Raw genomic sequence first — 6794 nt, forward strand, 5'->3', positions numbered from 1 at the left:
GCTTGAGATTCTCTCTCTCTCTCTCTCTCTCTCTCTCTCTCTCTCTCTCTCTCTCTCCCTCCCTTTGCCCCTCACCTCTCTCTCTCTCTCTCACTCTCTCAAATTAAAAAAAAAAGAGGGGTGCCTCGGGGGCTCAGTCGGTTAAGCATCTGACTCTTGGTTTCAGCTCAGGTCATGATCTCACAGTTCATGAGATTGAGCCCCACATCGGGCTCTGTGCTGGCAGTGCAGAGCCTGCTTGGGATTCTCTTCCCCTCTCTCTGCCCCTCTTCACTCGTGCTCTATCTCTCTCTCTCAAAACAGATAAAGAAAAATAAAAAAAAAAAAAAAGAAAGAAAGAAACAAGGAGCCATTTCTTTGCCATTCTAGCCACATCCTTTTTTTTTTTAATGTAAAATTTAGTGTCAAGTTAGCTAACATACAGTGTATACAATGTGCTCTTGGCTTTGGGAGTAGATTCCCATGATTCATCACCTACATGTAACACCCAGTGCCCATCCCAACAAGTGCCCTCCTCAATGCCCATCACCCATTTTGCCCACCCCCCTACTACCCCCCTCCGCCTGCTGCCCCCCTCAGTTTCTTCTCTGTATTTAAATTTTTTTAATGTTTATTTTATTTTTTGAGAGAGAGACAGAGACAGAGCATGAGCAGGGGAGGGGCAGAGAGAGAGAGAGGGAGACACAGAATCCAAAGCAGGCTCCAGGCTCTGAGCTGTCAGCACAGAGCCCAATGTGGGGCTCAAACTCAAGAACCGCAAGATCATGACCTGAGCCAAAGTCAGGCGCTCGACTCAGCCACCTAGGTGCCCCTCTTCTCTGTATTTAAAAGTCTCTTACGGTGTATATATATATACACGCATATATATATATATATACTTTTCTCCCCTTCCCCTCCCCCATGGTCTCCTGTTAAGTTTCTCAAGTCCCACATATGAGTGAAAACATATGATATCCATCTTTCTCTGCCTGACTTATTTCACTTAGCACAGTTCCATCCATGCTGTTGCAAATGGCCGGACTTCATTCTTTCTCATTGCCAAGCAGTATTCCATTGTATATATAAATCACATCTTTATCCATCCATCAGTTGATGGACATTTGAGCTCTTTCCATAATTTGGCTATTGTTGAAAGCGTTGCTATAAATATTGGGGTACATGTGTGCCTATGCATCAGCACTCCTGTATCCTTTGGGTGAAGTCTGGCCACATCCTTCTTGGCTGTGTCCCCCAAGTCAACACCAGAAGCAACAGAGAGTTGGGCACTGCTGTATCTATCCTGAGATCCCTGAACACGGATTCCTTCAAGTCTGACCACCTGAGCCATGAGTTCTGGTTCTCAGCGGTCTTTGAAGATGCCGTAAACAATACAGCTAATTTCACTGTCCCACCTAAAACAATGTGGAGCAGGGTTCCAACCCCAGGATCAGCAACGAGCAATTTAAAATTTAATACACATGAAACTCCTTTACACCACTACTGAGATCCAAGAAGTTGGCTAGGCTTTGACCGGTAAGGGAAATGATGCCATATATAGAGCCGTGTCTAGCCCAGCACCATCCACAAAGCCAAGGACATTCCCACTTACTTTTATGTATTTTAGGTCATGTCATTTTCAATAAATGCCTTTTATTATTTGTTGTCCACAGGAAAATACATGTTTTTGCAGGTGTCTTAAATTGTCCTTGAACTTTATCTTGGCATCCAACCAGGTAACTTATCTTTCCAGAGTTTTACCAAAGGATTTCACTGCAACCTAAGAAGCATCAATTTTCAGGAAGAAATGACACAGCTTCTTAACTCGAATCACAGCTTGATTTTCAAAGACTAATAGAAGCCTACATTTTCTCCCATCCACTAAACTTGACTGTCCTCCAAAACAAAAACAAAAACAAACAACAACAACAAAACCCTTCAAAAATGTTAGTTTGCTCCTTAAATATATTCTAGTCTAGAAGCTGCCACATATTAAACGTCAATGCCCCAGCTCGAGGCTGCCCACCAGGAAAGGCCATTGTAGGTTGGGCCCACCAAAATTTCCATGTAGGAGCATCAGACAGTGTCAGTCACAAAATATTCCAACGTGTGCCCTGTTATCTGACATCAGTTTCTTGCTCTTGGATTCCTGCAGGGTCAGCCACCTTTTGGAGATTAATTGAACTCCCTTGGACTTGGCCGATAAGACTGAGCACCAGGACTCACAGCTATTTGGGGCCTGCATTGTCATAGGGCAGTGACATCTTAAACCAAAACCAGGCCCAGAGGAGTCTGACAGGGTGATTGAAAGGGGAACAGAAGGAGGTTTAGTAGAGATTTAATCCTATGTTAGAGAAAACCTGTGTGTGTGTGTGTGTGTGTGTGTGTGTGTGTGTGTGTGTGTACACACATGTTTATACCTCTCTTTGGATAGGAGTTCCTCAAGATCATAGATGGTGTGTTATCCATCTTTGTCCCCCCCGTTATCTAGCACAATACATTATATACACTAGGTGCTCAATAAATGATCAGTAAACGTGTTGCATTTTGGACCAGTGTTTAGGCCCCCAGAAAGCCCTCGCTATCCCACATTTTGAGAACTACTAACATGGCACGCAACGTGTCTAAGAGCCTTATTGTACTTGGTTTCGAGAATTCTCTGGCATGATGATTAACACTCACATAATCCCAGGCACAATTTTATCAACATACATATTAACAGGCATACCGGGTCCAGCTGCCACTTCCGTTTTGTACCCAGAACTCCACAGTCTTGTAAAATCCATGCTGTTGGAAGACAGAATGGCCTTAAATTGATTTCTAAACTTGACACAACAATTAGGCAAAAGGGGACAAGGCCCAATACTTTTGAAGCCCAGAGGTTGCCTTTCTGGTTTCATTATGATGCCAATATACACAACACATACATCTTCTACCAGCAGTTCTTCAAGTCAAAAAACCCAAGACCGGAGCTAGATTAAAAATAAATACATGGGCCCTGACTTCCACCCCACCCACAAAATGATCCAGGCAGGAAACTCCCACTTGCCCATTGCTCAACAGAACCCTTGCCAAAGATAGAAACCTCTGGGTGGGGAGGCTTTTATTCAAATACATTCCTAAGGATGATGTTCAGTGAGAGATCTCCTGAGCAGGGCGGCATACCCACCTGCCTGGAAAGACCCAGACTCTGCGTCACCTGTAATGAGCTGATGTGGAATCCCGTAGATGATGGAGCACAGCATTCCCCTCCTCCTCAGCTCCACTGCTGTAATTAGGGCAGGCTCTGGTGGCACAATTTCCTCCTCTGTAGATCGTCTCCACCCATTATGTCTAAATGCTACATCGGACGATCTCGGTTCCTTCAACTACCACGTCCATTGATCTCACGGTAATCTGTTAAATACGATTTTGATCCAAAAACAATGCAGCTAGACTCATGGCTAACGTCTATTGAGCACAATGGGCTAGCCACAAAGCTAAGCACCTTACAAATCATTCATTTAATCCCGCCAGCAACACTCTGAGGCAGACGTTCTTCTCGTCATCCTCACTTTAGGGAGAAAACTGAAAACAATGAAGCCTACATCCCTGACTTTCCAGGCTGGCGCTTTCACTTTATGTAACGTTGCTGTAGCAAATGTCACCAAACACTTGGCTTCCTTCATTCCAACAATTAATTGCTTCCAAGCCACCTGGGCAAGAACTCTCACCAGTTTGGAAGCCCGGGAGGACTTTCTGGATGAATCCAAAGACGCAGCAGTCTGCAACAGGATGTTACCTGAAACTCTATGCGCCTCTTTGTATGTCACCCTACTACACTGTCTATCCGTTGAGTGTTCCAATGTTGATTAACTGACGAGAAATGCTTTATTTGCCTGTGACAAAGCTGCACGTCAGAGGAGTTTCCCTTGAACGGCACCTAGCTGGTACTCTACTAACAGATAAAAGACGTCTGAAGATGGAGATATTTAGAAAAGCTTTTTCAGTTAGCAGGCCATGAGGTCACACATCTTTGTGTACTTACAAACTTGGCAGTTGTAACTGTAGCCATGATGAGGCACAAAAGAAATGCCTGGAGACAGGAAAGAGTGGATGAGTTTTCTTTAAAGAACCCCTAAGAGCATTATACTAGACCGTCATTTTTAGACATCTTAAAAGGGCAATGGTGTCAAATCAGGTCTCCTAACAAACTCTGAGTATGTTTATCAGAAGATAGAAGGTGGTTGGGAGAGATCAGAGAGAGAAAGTTGGTGACAGCCAAAAGGGAGGGACCAAAGATGGAAGAAAATAGTCTATTGGACTGGACTAGCACGTGAGAATAAGGATAATACCTACTCTGCTGAGAAAGAAGAGGAAGAGGAAAGAGGGGATGGAGGACATATTTATAATAATGAGCTGATGACCCTTGATGGTCTCTCTTCGCTGCTGCAGTGGGGAGAGCCAGAGGTTCATTGTTCAAAACGTGGTGGGTGGGTGGTAGTTGGAAAAGAGACCCAATTTTAAAGATAGTTGCTGTGGATTGGAGGAAGCAAGAGTGATACTGTTTTATAGATAATAGGTTGTGGCTTTAGTTAAAACACACAAATTTATAACAAATTATGGCTAAGGCTCTCTCTAGAATGCTCTGTGGACCCTAAAGTGCAGAAATCTGTGCATTTGTGGCAGGAGGGAAATCGTGGAGTAGAAAAGGATGAAATGGAGCTGAAACCTAGCCTTCGTAGGAAGAATAGTTAGAAAAGAACTATAGTCTGAGGAGGCAAGAAGAGTTGAGAACCTGGATACATTCATTTATTCATTCCACAATCTTATCTTGAGGATCTGTTGTATAATGATCACCAGCTAGTGTGGCCATCTAAGGATGAATGAGATCCCGCCCTACAGGGTGTCACGTGACAAGGGTGTCATCAATGCCATGGAACACATGTATACGCATCCGCTTCAGGAAAGTTGGTTCTTCGTGGCTCCAAGTCTGTCTCACACTCAGATAATAAGAGAATCAGAGAGAGAAGCTTGAGTCATTCAGATCGTGGGTAGATGCAAACAGTCAAATGATGTACGACAGAGAAGAACTATTCACATACACAGAGGCCAAAGGTCGTGAGAGGGTGAGGGACTGGGAGTGGTGTATGATCCTGGGAGAAATGATTGGGATTCTGGAGATATGGGCATTCAGGCTAAATCTAGCCATTGGAGAGGAGATTCCTTGAAGTCAGAGAAAGGCTATAACTTGGTGTGGGGATTAAACTCTCTGGCCTACCCCTCACCATCTTCCATTCATCATATGGGATTGCAGGTACCTACCTAGAATCGTTTGGGATTAGGACAGTTTTAGCTGAGGGAGTCAAAAGAGAGGTGTAAAAATCAGTGGTTCAACAGCAAGTAGGTCAGCAGCCAGGTCCATGTAATCTGGTGGGCCTAGGGCCAGTATTAGTATTTTTATTGATACTTCTGGAAGGACGAATCAGGACTGCATACATTAATTTGATGAATAACACAAACACAAAAATAGTCTTGACCTGTTCCTCGGTGATCATTTATTGTTTGGGTGCTTACCACCTACCTTCCCCACAACAGACTATGATTTCCTTTCATACAGGCATCCCTCGCTTTCTGCAATAGTTGTGAAACACGGACCACAGCGGAATGCAGGCCAATTAAACTACTCTTAGAAGACGATAGAGTGCAGTTCTTATGTAGGTAATCCTGCCCAAAGCGCGTCCCACCTATACACGGCCTTGGTCTAGCTTTTCCCTAGAGGTTTCTTCAAAGAAGTACAAAGAAACTAGAGAGTTGAACCACAAGGTAATAGTGGCTAATGTTTTGTAACAAAAAGTTGGAAAGATCCAAGTTTCAGCTTATTCAAATCAAGGCAACAGCACAAATGCTCACCATTTAAAGATTAGCACTCCCCCCCCCCCCTTCATGAAAACGGAACAGTGGACGCGCGACCCGCAGGGACTCTTGTTCAATGCACATCTACCTCGTACCAAGTGCTTCGTTTGACCGCATTGCCTCACTTAATCCTCACAACAGTCCGGAGAGATCGGGACCACCACCCTCCAGGTCACAGAGGCGCCCAATGGCTAGGGAGCCAGGGTAGGAAATGACACTGAAAATCAAGGCCGACCTCGAAGCGCATCCTCTTTGCCTGACCTATGCTGCCTCTAACGTGAGCAGCTTTTTGCTTAGGTAGGGAGGAAACGTTCTTCATTGAACACCGAACACCATCCCAAAGCAAGGCACGGGCTTCGGAGCAGTCCTGGGCCACCGCTATTGCGCGGTGAAGCAATGCTCCCCAAAGAGTCCCAGACCACGAGGTGGACCATCCCTCCAGAACAATTAACCCCGGGGTGAGGCTAGTGTTTCCGAAGCCCTGGTTGAAATGCAGATATGTGACCCGGGAGGACGGACCCGATCCTCTCCATTACACCTAATGAAAGAGCTGGCCCTGGGAGAACTTGACCCGACAGGTCCAGGAGTTGGGAAAGGCGACGCTGCCCTCCCCCCTTCCCCCCCCCCCCGCCCCCAGGCACAGGAAGGCAGGTGGGGTGGGCGTCTGGACTGCTGGAATCCCTGGGAGAGGCCGCGGGGCCGCAGCTGAACTGACAGCAAACTTTGACTTCTGGACAATTCTCTGGGAAGGGAGCGGGGAGCGCATCTCGCTCCGACAGGTCCCCGGGTCCGCGCGCCTCCCGCGGATGGGCCCCGTGCCACTGACCTGGGCCCGCGCGGCCGCCCCCCTCCCTCCGCTCCCCGCCGCGCCCCTACCGCGCCCCCGCCACGCCCCCGCCCCGCGCCCGCGCCCCCGCCCGGGG

Source organism: Herpailurus yagouaroundi, unplaced genomic scaffold (assembly GCF_014898765.1).
Source record: "Herpailurus yagouaroundi ecotype Mexico unplaced genomic scaffold, PumYag 161, whole genome shotgun sequence".
NCBI lineage: Eukaryota > Metazoa > Chordata > Mammalia > Carnivora > Felidae > Herpailurus > Herpailurus yagouaroundi.